Source organism: Zingiber officinale, chromosome 6A (assembly GCF_018446385.1).
Source record: "Zingiber officinale cultivar Zhangliang chromosome 6A, Zo_v1.1, whole genome shotgun sequence".
NCBI lineage: Eukaryota > Viridiplantae > Streptophyta > Magnoliopsida > Zingiberales > Zingiberaceae > Zingiber > Zingiber officinale.
Window position 1 is genome coordinate 137552928 of NC_055997.1, and position 14314 is coordinate 137567241.

Consider the following 14314-nt stretch of genomic DNA (forward strand, 5'->3'; position numbering starts at 1 on the left):
CTATGAACTCCTTTTCGGATACCTTCCGAAGATGGAGAAGCCTCTTAAAAGTTGTTCTTACAACAAACACGAGCAAATACAAAGATACAAATGAAATTAAAAAAAGATAGAAACAAACACGTTTACACATGTGAGCTTTGCTTTGGATTCTTGTTGTTGCTTGAGAATACCTCTTGTTGGTCCAAAAATGTGACAACATTTTGCTCCAAAACTCCCCAAGAACCAGCTCCTTCTCCTCTAAATAAAACCCTACTTATATAGTTGTTGTTTGGGCTGATTTTTGCCTACCAATTGATTGGCCTTACTTACCAATTGATTGTCATGTCAATTTCAACCGTTTAAACCTATAGAACGATATTTTTTACCTAGTCAATCAAATGCATCAATCGATTGCTAGCCTCTAGTCGATTGGGCCAATCGGTTCAGGAGCGTTATGCCCACTTGAAATAGACTACTAATCGATTGCTTCAATTGATTATTCAAGTAGTAATCATATAGATTTCTGAACAAGCTCTGTTTCACATCTTAGATCACCTCATTATGATATTTGAGTAAAAAGTTATGGTCTTTAGAAGTTTGCTCTATCGAAATTTCCTCGTTGCCTACCATCCGAACAACCTTAACCTACCAGGACTTCACGCCTCATGTTAACTCTCTATTAGACTTTTGACTACCAAGTGCCCAGTCAAACATAACTCACTTGGACTTTTATCTTATCAACTATTTGTTGGACTTCCGATCACCAAATGTTTGGTCAACTTTAACCCACTTGGACTTTCTTCTTACTAACTTCCCGTTGGACTTCTGATCACAAAGTGTCTCATTAGATTTCCAATCACCAAGTGTCCTGTTAATATTGACCTACTTAGATTTTTCTCTTGTTAACTTCCCATTGAACTTCTGATCACTAAGTGTCCGGTCAACCTTTACCCACTTGGACTTTTCTCTTGCCAATTTTCCATTAGAATTTCGATCACCAAGTGTCTGGTCAACCTTGACTCATTTGAACTTTCCACTTTTAGTCAAGTATCTGGTCAACCTTAACATACTTGACTTCTCGTGCCAACTCCCTATTGAACTTCTAACATCATCAAGTATCTGGTCAAACTTAACCTATTTGTCAACTCTCTATTGGACTTCTAACATCGTCAAGTATCCGGTCAACTTTGACTTACTTGACTTTTTTTACTATCAAATATCTAGTCAACCTTAACCTACTCAACTCTTATTCAACCAACATAATATTGATCAAATATCGAAACCCCAACTCGAGTCAACTCAAGCTTCATCAACCTGGTCAATCTTGACTAGAGGTTGATTGCACCAATAATCTTTCTTTTTTTGATGTTTGATAATATATTTAAGTTGTTAGATCAAAAGAATTCACATATCTTCATAATGGTATGATATTGTCTACTTTGAGACTAAACCCTCATAGATTTACTTTTGGGTTCTATCCAAAAGGACGTCCAATCACTAAGTGTCCAGTCAATCTTGATCCATTTAGATTTTTCTCTTATCAACTTTCTTGTTTGATCATCAAGTACTCGGTTAACCTTTACCCACTTAGAGTTTCTACTTCTAGTCAAGTATCTGATCAACCTTAACCTACTTGACTTCTTATGCCAACTCACCATTGAACTTCTGATATCATCAAGTATTTGGTCAACCTTGACCTATTTATCTTCCTAACATCATTAAGTATTCCATCAACTTGGCCTACTTGACTTCTTTAACATCAAGTATATGGTCAACCTTGGCCTACTCGATTCTTCTTCAACCATCATAACATTTTGATTAAACATCGAAACCCCAACTCAAGTCAACTCGAGCTTGGTCAACCTGGTCAATCTTGACCAGAGGTCGAATTCCTTTTTCTAATATTTGACAATATATTTAAGTTATTAGGACCAAAAGAATTTATATATCTCTACTAGAGATGTAAACGAATCAAGCCAGCTCGTGAGCTTTTCAAGCCGGTTCGAATAATATTTAATTCTTATTCAATATTATTGAATTCGAGCCAAATTCAAACATGTTTGATAAGGTTTCGAGCTGAATTTGAATCTATAACATTTTGTTCGACTGTTCGCAAGCCACTAATGAGCGTTTCTTTAATTTTATTATATATTTATTATTTTCTATTATGTTATTCAACAAATGTATTTTAATGGATTTGAAACTTTAAATCCATTAACTCACTATGTCGGGTAAGTGATAATGCTTAATGGGTTAATGATTTGTGGGCTAATGGGTAATAGATTATATTTTATATTATAACCTAATCCTTTTACTAACTGACTAACCCTAATCATTCCACATATAGAGTGCGAAGAGTTTGAAATTCGAATGACGGCGGAAGGTAGCTAGGGTTCCTAGCAGGACATGCGATTGTATGATTGTGCTTCAGGTGCAATTGCGAAGAGTGCTGAGGTTGAAGATGATAGGGTCGTACGATTGTGCTTCAAGTGGTTAGGATCTAGAGTTGGTGCTGGAAAGGGAGAAGGCACCGGGAGAATGCCCCTTCTATATTGCAGACTTCGAGAGCTCTTAGCGGCTTTGTTGTCTCCCCCTTTGTCGGAAGATCAAGCACAACTTCTCTTGCTCTCACTACTCATGCCGCAGACCATCCGTAAGCTCTCTTCGCCCCCCACATACTTTTGCTTGGAAAAACCTAAGATGTATATCTTTTTTTCCTCCTCAATCTCTAATTTTTCTTTGAAGTACAGAATTGATTCAACACTATTCTTAATTATTTTTTCCTTTTTTTAGAAGAAATTATTTTCTTTTTTCTTTTAATCTTTTTGTTCATTTTATTTCTTGAAAAAATAGTTGTTAAATATTGTTTTTAATGCAATAGTTGTTGAATTTGATAACTTTCAGAGTTACAATTTTGGATATTTAATTATAGTAATGTTTCCATGTAAGTTATTTGTGTAATTTGTTCCTTATTCTTGAAGATATGTTGATTAGGATACTTTTAATACTTTATTGCATTATTAATATTTTTCATTGATACTTTCTCTTTCGATTTTCAAAGATTATGGCTAATTATACTCCAACAGCAAATTTATCTATTCAAAATTCATTAGATTCAAATGAGATTCCAAAATAAATAATAGATAAAGGGATAGTGTGAATAACAATTTAATTGAGGATGATAATTTGCTTCATAAGTCAAAGAAACAAAAGAGGTCTCAAGTATGGTCGATTGAGGTTGAGGATTCAAAAGGTGATAAGTACAAGTGTAAACATTGCAATCTATTCCTCGCAAAAATGCTCGCAAGAATGAAGTACTATAACACACTTAAAATGACACTTGGATCATTGTACTAAACACTTGGAGTTTAAAAAGAAACTTGAAAATAAACTCAAACAACAACTATTGTTAGGCTTCTAAAGTGTTGAAACAACTATGTCATTTTTGTTACTTGATGGAAAATTTTGTATGGAACGCATGAAAGAAGCAGCTGCCTATTGGATCCTAATGCATGAACATCCATTTACATTATTAGAATAAGAAGGTTTTAAAATGTTTTGTAGACATGGAATGCCTAAGTGGACTCATATATCATGAAAAATAGTAAAAAAAAGAGTTGTTTTGCAATATATGACTTTGAGAATAAAAAAATACATGGTTTGTTAAAAAAATATAACAAAGATTAGCCTCATAACAGATTTTTGGAAGTTAAAAAAATAAAAAATAGAATACATGATTATCACTAGTCACTGGATTGATTCTTCATGAAAATTGAATAAACGTGTTCTCAAGTTTTTTCCATATTCCTCCACCTCGTGGTGGTCCTTAAATTTCAAATACCCTTCTAAAGTGTTCAAGGGCATGAGAAATTGAAAATAAGATATATACTGTTTCTATTGATAATGCAAGTGCTAATAATGCTACAATTAAATATATGAAGCAAGATTTCTTGAAAATTAATACAAATCTAATTTGTGGAGGGGAATTATTCCATATTTGGTGTTATGCACATATTTTAAATCTTATAGCTCTAGATGACCTCAATGAAATTAGGGATATTATTCATGTAATTTGTTAGAGTGTGGATTTCATTAGAAGAACAAATGCTAACCTCATTCAATTTGTTGAAATTGTGAACAATTGAAATTACAAGAAAGAAAATTGGTTGATGATTGTAAGACAAGATGGAATTTAGCTTATGAGATGTTGAGAACATCAATTGCTTTCAAAAAACTTTTTTCAAAATTTAAAGATCGAGAACCTAGCTACATTCATTGTCCAACAGAAGATGATTGGGAGAAATTGTATAAAGTATTTTCAATTTTGAAAGTATTCTATGAAGCAACCAAAATTATTTTTGGAAGTGAATATCCCATTGCCAATCTTTTTCTAAATGAAGTCTATCGAGTAAAAGTAATATCGAATGAAAAATCTTGTGATGAAGAAGAATTTATTAGAAAATGATGCAAAGAATGAAGGAAAAGTTTGATGAATATTAGGGTGAGTTTAATTTATTAATGGTTGTTGGTTCAGTTTTGGATCCTAAATGCAAAATGTGAGTACTTGAATTCACTTTTCCTAAACTTTTTAACTCATTTGAATTAGATAGTAATATTAAAGTGGTCCAAAGGCTTTTGTATGCAATTTATAAGGAATATTCAATACAGTTGTTGAAAAGCTTCGAGGATCAAAAAGTAACTTTGAATCTCAAGATAACAACATCTCAATTAAAATAATAGAGAGCATACTACGTTTTCTTCTAGATGGACTGAATTCTCTTCTTATTTAAAGAAAATTGAAATGGTACAACTTGAAAAATCTGAGTTGGATGTGTACCTAGAGGAAGGGTGTCATGGTATAATCCACATGATGCATTTGATGCTCTTGGTTGGTGGAAGCTCAATACATACAAATTTATAGTGTTGTCAACTTTGGCTAGAGATATATTAGCAATACCCATTACCATAGTAGCTTTAGAGGTAACTTTTAGTGTTGGAGGTCATGTTATTGACAAGTATTGTGCTTCTTTAGCTCCTACAAGAGTAGAAATGTTAATGTATGGTGGAGATTGTTGTCGAAAGCGACATGGAGTGACTAAAAAGACTAAGGTATGATGTTAAAATATTTTGTTTATGCTTTTTTTTTACTTCCAATCAGAAAGTATATTTAAAAAATAAATGATACATTTTATCCTTATTATTGTAGATTGAAAAATAACATTTGACAATTAATTTACCTATAAATAAATTTAATAATTAGAAGTTGGTCAGTTATGTCAATGTGGTTGAGGTATAAATTTAATTTTTAGTATTTTATATTTGAGTTTACTAACATGTTTAATCACTCATACATTTTACTTTTGAATTTTGCATAGATTAAAAAGCTGGACCTATGGAAGTATAAAGCTTTTTTATTTTCTAAAGTTTTTGTATTATTTTGTGTAACGTGGAAATGCAATGGCAGGTGAACTTGAGATGCAACAAGAGGAATAGAGAGCTTTGGAATGGCAGCACGAATGGAGAGCTTTGGAATGCAACAGGAATGGAGAGCTTCTGGACTTAGGATTTTGGGATGCATCAAGAGATAGGCTTCTCGCAATCAATGTTTATTCATTAATCTCATTTTAACTCAACCTTATATGAGTTTAACTTCTATTTTGTCTATGTTATGAGATTCTGGAGTTAGGACTTGGGAATTGGGATTTGGGATGCATCAAAAGATCCACTTCTAGCATGTGTATCTCATTTTGGCCATTATTCTACTGTGATGGTTAATCTAATTCTGTTTTTGTATTTTTATTTTGTATATGTTATATGTTGTGTATGCTTCATGTTCATTTGTGTATATTCTATGTGCTATGTACTAGTGCATATTTTATCTTTATTTTGTATATGTTATGTCTTTTTATTGTAATGACCCGACCCTTTGGCCTGTTGGGCGGCCCTTATGTCGTCGGCCCATTTGGCGACCTCTAATGTCGTCGACCGACGACTCTTTGGCCGTGTCGTTACTCACTAGGACTTTCCACCCCTGGCAGTCGATTTTTACCTTCCCCAGGATTCGAACTCTAAACCTCTAGGCTTAAGTATTAGAGTTTATGAATCCTGGTAGCGCTCACTTGGCTACCAGGATTCATAAACTCTAATACTTAAGCCTGGAGGTTTAGAGTTCGAATCCTAAGAGAGGCAAAAATCCACTGACAAGGGGTGGAAAGTCCTAGTGAGTAACGACATGGCTAAGGGTTATCGGTCGACGACATTAGAGGTCACCAAATGGGCCGACGACATAAGGGCCGACGGTCGACGACATGAGAGGTCTCCAAATGGGCCAAGAGGGCCGGGTCGTTACAATAAAAGGTGCCTTTTTATTGTAACGACCCGGCCCTTTGGCCTCTTGGGCGGCCCTTGTGGCGGCCCTTATGTCGTCGGTCCATTTGGCGACCTCTCACCCCTGGCCAGTGGATTTTTGCCTCCCCCGGGATTCGAACTCTAGACCTCCAGGCTTAAGTACTAGAGTTTATGAATCCTGGTAGCCAAGTGAGTGGCGCTCACTTGGCTACCAGGATTCATAAACTCTAGTACTTAAGCCTGGAGGTCTAGAGTTCGAATCCCGGGGGAGGCAAAAATCCACTGGCCAGGGGTGGAAAGCCCTAGTGAGTAACGGCACGGCCAAAGGGTCGTCGGTCGATGACATTAGAGGTCGCCAAATGGGCCAACGACATAAGGGCCGCCAGTTGGGCCGCCACAAGGGCCGCCCAAGAGGCCAAAGGGTCGGGTCATTACACCTTCAACGCCCAATAAAAGGACATCTCGACCAGCAGTACAAATCATCACCTTCCAAACAACCTTCGAGCAACGAGCTACTAATGAGACGTTTCGGCCAAGCTACGACAAGCCCCCGACAACTTGGCTCTCCGATCTCCTTAATTTTTGTTGTCGGTATTACTTAAAATTCTTGTTGTACTCAATTTATATTTGTACTTTTACGCGATTATAGTGATTGCCCAAAGTAAACGCTCAACGAGCGTGGGCCTTGGAGTAGGAGTCACCCAAGGCTCCGAATCAAGTAAAAACCCTTGGGTTTTCTGTGCGTGTTTTTTATTCCGCTGCTTTAATTTTCTATCGCTTTACGAATTCGAAACAAGTGAAAGCCACGAGCGTTATTCACCCCCCCTCTAGTGCTTCTCGATCCAACACATCGAAAGTACTCTCACATGCGGGCCTTAAAGTAGGAGTCATCACAGAGTCCGAACCAAGTAAAAATCCTACTTGTGTTTGCGATTGCTTTTCCTTTCGTGTCTTTCTATTTTCCGCTGCATTTTAACTCTACGATTGTGTTTTCTGAAATGAGTGAAAAAGTCACGAGTGCTATTCACCCCCCCTCTAGCACGAACGATCCTATAATTGGTATTAGAGTGGGGCCACTTGGAATATGTGAAACCACCATTCAAGTAATTTTTTCATGGTATTAGTTTTTAAATTTTTCGGAGATGATCGAAATCGGTACAATTGCCCCTTCCGATCAATTTTTATCGTAATAGAGCTTTCTCGAAGTTGGTGCAACACTACTCGAGTTCGTTAATTGTTTTTCTTTTTTCTGCACTACTAATCCAAGACCAAGTCTTGGAACAAGTTTTTTTTTTTGTGAAGTTTTAAATGACCCACCAAGAAGACTATAGCACTGCTCGCCCTCCTCTTTTCTTTAGCGAGGACTTCAGCTACTAGAAGGGATGAATGAAGTACCATCTTAAGACCCAAGTCGAGATATGGATCATTATCCAAACCGATTTCGCTCTTCCACTCGACGGTACTGGAAAACTAGTATCATACGAAAATTGAGATCCAAATCTAATGAAGAAAATTGAAGCTGATGCCAAAGCAATGCAGACCCTCCAAAGTGGATTAACCAAAGACAAGTTGAACCGGGTCGGTCCCTTCAAAAGTGCTAAAGAGTTATGGCAAAAGCTAATCGAGCTGCACGAGGGCACTTTCGACACCAAGGTAAGCAAACGTGATTTAACATTAAATAAATTGTATAATATAAAAATGCAAGATGGCAAGTCGGCAAGTCAACTCCACACTTTGATCCAAGATTTACTCAACAGCCTCCACGCAATTGGACAGAAAATAGAAAACCGTGACATCAACAGGTATACACTTAATGTCTTTTCAAGAAATACTTTGTGAGCATCTATGGTAGATGCCTACAAAGTATCTAAGGACCTTTCCATTATTAGACTAGATGAGTTATTCTCTGAATTTGAGTTACATGAACAGACTAATGCACTTCTGGTCGAGAAAATTATTGTGTTGATTGCAGGTACAAGCAAGACGAAGGAGACTAAGAAAAAGTACCCAATCAAACTTGAGTCTGAAGATGAATTAAACTCAGAAGAAGACGATGATGAAATCACCGTTGAACTCATCAACCTCGTATGAAAACTGTGTAAGAAGAAGGGCTTCACAAAACGCGAGATCAAGAAAGTGATCCAGTCAAAAATGACGCAACCAAGTCCAACCACAAAAACTAAATTTAAAGTCACCTACTATGTTGTAACAAGAAAGGACATATCAAGGTGAATTGTCCAAATCAGAAGCAAACAAAGAAGCACCAAAAGAAGAAGGCGTTGTAAGCAACGTGGGATGAATCCTCCTCGGAAGACTCCGACGAAGAACTCGAACAGACGAGTTTTCTCGCACTTCCGGCTCGAGAGCAAGTTGACAAATCCAAGTCCGAGATAGAATCGAAAGCTGAGTCCGAGCAAAGTCACAGATCCGTATCCGGTTTAGAAGGTTCCTAAACCAATGTAAATATCTCTTTAATTAGATCACATAACTTAATTTCTTACTTGTTGAGAAAGTTAGCTAAGTCCAACCTCCAGATCAAGTCACTCCAAGAGGAGTTCAAAACCCTCAAGGAAGTGACTAACCCAAGCTCCTTGACTGAATCTGTTCAGACTGGAACTTCAACTCAAATCCAACAACTTGAGGAAGAAATTTCAGCCTGAAAAGTCAAGTCAAAGAACTAAATGATACATTGGAATGATTTACATTGGGTTCCAAGAATCTTAATCCGATTCTTGGAAAATAAAGAGTCGTATACAATCGATCTGAACTTGGATATAAAGCTAAACATAAATTTAAATCTTATTTATCTCTTGTTAATTGAACCAATAGAAGAGTAGTCTAAGTATCGGTCCCCAAGTCTAACTTGATTAATTAAGTTGGACTTGATCAATATTGGATCCCTAAGGATCAAATCCACTACCTTGATAGACCCTATCAAGGTTATGATCCAGGGAAAGCCAATAGAAAGACCATCTTTATTATTACATAAACTTGTTTGATGCTTGATTTATCACTTTTATTATACATGCTTAGACTAAGATAGATAAGGACTTAGGCTTGATTCATACTTGACTAGTTAGACCTAGGATTTTTAGAAAGTCAATTAAATATTCAATTTCTTTAAAAAAATTTGTCTAAAAGTGGTTGATGATCCAATACCTAAGAAGGTCTAGTATCTCGCCACAGTCTGGAAGCCAATTATTGAAATGAGTGTTTAATTAATTAACTGTCAAAACTTAGTTTAACTCAAATGTAAATCAATTCCTTAGATTTTAATTAAAATTAAAGATAAAATTAACCATCTTGCAAAACTTATAAGTTCCCTGATTAGCAACTTAGAATTAGGTGAGATGAACCTAGGTTAAAATTAGTTAAACTCAATTTACTTAAATCAAATTAAATCTAATCTAATTAACTTAAATTAAACTTAAACTTAATCAATTTAAATCTAGTTAAACTCAATTTACTTAAATCAAATTAAATCTAATCTAATTAACTTAAATTAAACTTAAACTTAATCAATTTAAATCTAGTTAAACCCAATTTACTTAAATCAAATTAAATCTAATCTAATTAAAACGTAAACTTAAGCAATTTAAATCTAATCAAACTTAAATCTAATCTAATTGAAATGAAACTTAAACTTAATCAATCAATTTAAATCTAATTAACTTAAATTAAACTTAAACTTAACTTAAATTAAAATTACTTAAATTAAATTAAACTTAAAACTTAATCAATTTAAATCTAATTAAACTCAATCAACCATCTCATAATCACCTATAGGTATAACATGATTGACAACCTAGATTGGGTGAGCTGAAAAATAAGGGGTCGAACTCAATCAATTTATCTTATAATCCGTTAAAATTGGATCCAAATCAAATATTTTATGTGTAGGAACATAATGATTCAGACCAATGGAGGTTGGATAGTGGATGCTCCAGACATATGACTGGAGACAGATTGAAGTTCACCAAGCTAAAACTCAAAAACCTAGGATCGATTGCTTTCAGCAATGATGGAAAGCATAAGGTAATCGGAACAGGTAATATCGATCTAAGTTCCAATTTTATTCCAAAAAGCTTTCTAACAATATCTCAATTGTCAAAAACTTGATTATCAAACTGATCCTAAACTCATGTATTTATCCCCCATGGATCTCATACATTTAAACGAGTTGGCACAGTCAAAATCAGCGCTGAAAACACTTTCAGGCTGGTATCAGTCGACTGCCCCCAAGTACCAGTTGACTGATCCCTTCGACACAACCTTACAGAAATATTTTGTGGTCGAAAAACATTATTACTAGTCGACTGGTAACTGCACCAGTCGATTGGTACCCTTTTCCAGCCTTTTTCAATATTTCTAACCCAATTTCAGAAATGCATAAAAAATTCTACAGATATCCAAAAATCTCTAAATTTTGTGGAGAGGTCTACTTGGGAAAAATACATTACAAAATGTATCTATCACCAATCCCAAGATTGACATAAAATTCAAAACTAGTTAAATGGTTCAATTGAATCTTGACCTAAAGTCCTAGTTTTGGCTTCCTCTTGATGTATTTGCCCATACTTACCCACAATACATCCCTAACATTGGTTTATATGACATCTATACATCCAAAACTAATTACCATGCTATATGACCCCAATGCCATATTTCTTGCATGAAACACAAACTAATTGTGACAAATCCTTAGGTTTGAGACTCAAGTCCATCTCTAAACCACTTGGCACATTCCATGGCTCCTCTAGACTCCCAAGTAAAATCCACTTGAGATCTATTTGCCATGGGTCTCAAATTGACTCTTTGAGCTCCCCCTAGAGCTTTTAATCTTAGTCACCTCCCTAGATGACTCATCCACAATTGCTAGGCCACATCGGCGCACCTCCAGTGACACTTGGCCTATAAACCTAACCTTTTTAACCTTGGACACCTTGTCCTTGGTTAACTTCTTCTTACCTTTAAATGACTTTTTCTTGTCATTTATTGACTTCTCCTTGCTATAGTCATATGTAACCCTAGCATAAGACTTTTTCTTAATCTTGGAGATATCAGATCAGTATCCCAAACCCAATCTATCATTGTTGGGTCTTTGACTACCCAACACCATACTCAACCCTCTAGATCCAACCGTGAATCTAGCTAGGGTTTTCTCCAATTGATCAAGCTTTGCCTTCAAAACTTGTTTTTTTTCTTTCTAAGTCCCTAATCCTAGAGTTGATTTATCCACATTGGACATTCCTAGACCTACCCTTTCTAGGCGTGTGTCTCCCCTTCTTGGGATTAATGCTTTGGTTCTCCTTAGGTCTATCGTGTCTAGATTTATCATGAATTGGTCTCCTAGGGTTATGATCCACATTGACCCTACTCCTATTATGATATTTAAATCTAAAATTTTGCATGGGCATACAATGATAATCAAAATCATTTCTCTTAGCATGCATGGGAACATAAGAATTTGAATTTGAATTATGATTCAAATTAGGATATACCTCCCTTGCCCTTGAAGCTCCCCCTTGACTTGATCTCCTCTTCTTCTTCTCCCATTTCTTCAAATGTGCAAGCTTCTTGATTTCCCTCTTCTTGGGGTATTTGGTGTTGTTGTGTCCCTTCTCCCCACATGTGAAGCATTTAATGCACATTCTCCTCCTTTGGGCTTCTTATTTCCTCCAACTCAAATTAGATTATAAAGGAATTGAATTGAGTTTAGGAGTTACCTCTTTCTTACCCAATGGACACCTACTCTTGTAGTGTCCCTTCTCATTGCACCGGAAGCAAATGATATGGTCCTTTGACTTCACTTCGGTGGAGATGCTCACTAAGTTGGTTTCTAAGACTTCTTCTTCACTTGTCTTGAACTTTTCTTCAATTCTTAAGGATGTAGATGATGCCTCATCTTCCTTGTCCTTCTCAGATGTTGAGCATGACTCAACTTCCGTCGGCTCCTCCTCAACTTGAGCCACTTCATCCTTTTCTCCGGATTTTCTTTCTTCTTGTGTAGGCATGAGTTCTTCTCCTAGAACCATCTTTACCTTGCTTCACAAATCGTGGGTGTTCTTGTATTCACCTACACGATTTATCATGTTAGAAGGTAAAATTTCAATCAACATTGATATTATCTTATCATTTGCCTTTGATCGTGATGTTTACTCCTCCGTCCAATATCGCGGTCGGAGTTTCTTCCCTTTATTGTCTTACAGGACTTCAAATGGTTCCTCGATGACCATCATTGTGTCTCAATCTATCTCAAAGAAGTTCTTCATTTTCACCATCCAAAAGGTGATGTCCCACAAGCTTCCTCCTTCATACTTCGGTGGTTCTATCAAGTCGGTCATCTTCTTAGCTTCCTCGGCGGTTAGTCATACGGAGAGCGGCCTCGCTCTGATATCACTTGTTGGTAATCTTGCGGCCTGCTAGAAAGGGAGTTGAATAGTCATACCCCCAATTCATTCTATAAAATATGGTGCCCAAATGATAATTAAACAATAAAGTTATTTGATAAATAATTTTATTGGATTTTTCAGGAATTTTTAGAAATTTTCGGGGACTTAATCGAAGCCCATAGGGTGTATTTTAAGAGGATAAATTTATAGGCTTGGTAAAAGCCCGTTTAGATATCCCAATTAAATTAGGAGTTGATTGATTTCAATTAACCTAAGTCTAATATATATAAACCTATGTTTTGTTTTTATTTTCATTTTTCCCTCTTCTCCTTTTATCTCCTCCTCCAGATCCCCAAATCCCCCCTGAACTCCATCTTCCCCAAACCCATCGCCGACACCGCCATCTTTCTCCTTCCCTTGCCCGAGCACTGCACCGCCGGTTCTCCTCCTCACGCGCAAACACCAAGACGTCACCGGATCTCCTCACGCGTGCACCACAGCCACGACCTCGTTCCCTCGCACGAGCGCCACAGACGCCGCCGACCACCGTGATTCTATGCTGATCGCAGTGAACCCTAGCTCCACCATCATTCTTCTTCGGCCACGAGCTACGGGCAGCAGACCTTCCCTCTCCTCCTATCTCTTGCAGATCAGCCCAAGCATAGCTTTGTCGCCAATGCAGTCGTGCCCTAACACCTCTCCACCGCTTCTCCAGCACTCCTCTCTTGAAGTGGAAATTCCTCCTCCAAACCGTGAGAAAAGGCAAGTAAATTTCCCCTGGTAAGTAGCAATGTGGGTCTCCCTTAGTCAGGCTAGTAGGAAACTTTGATTGCTACTTCACTTCCGATGAAGAAGTCTTGCTCGGCTTTTCTTCCAGATTTAAGAGATGATTTAGGTTTTCAGGGATCTCTTGGCTTCTTGGTATGAATTTTGGTTAATTGAATTAAATGGGAATGGGTTAACTGGTTTTGCTTCTTTGTGATCTTTCCTCGGGAAGGATTTCCAAATGACAATCAGTTTGGAAGGGGAGGTTCAGGTTTGATAGAATAAAGGTTTCTCTTTGGCTTGTTATGATGTGGTACGAGATTGCAATATGGTAGTTGCTCTTCTAAAGTTACCCAAATGAAATTTAGCTTGTATATGTACGATTAGCAAGTTATTAACTAACTGGTTTAATTGGTTAATTAATTGGATGGTTAATTATGATAATGAGGAATTGATGAAATTGATTAACTGTAGATAAGTTAATTGAATAATAATTGATTAACTACTCATATAGGTAAATGTAAGTATATTGATTTATGGATTAATGTTTGAATAACTTGTTCAATTGATTAATCGATTTGGGGATCAGCTAAGGGTAAACTAAGTAGTTGGCCTAATTAATTTGATAGTTAACTGAATTATTTGATTTACTTAGGTGTAGGAGCAATTAAAGGTTACCTACTAATTAATTAGTAGAGTAATGGAAGATGGGTAGATTGATTAGTATGTATATTATAGATCCTTAGTTTTACTTCGTATCTTGTATTTGTAGGATTCGAGTTGGATGTGATCTTTTGGACTTGTTGCAGACGGTTAGCTCGATCTACATT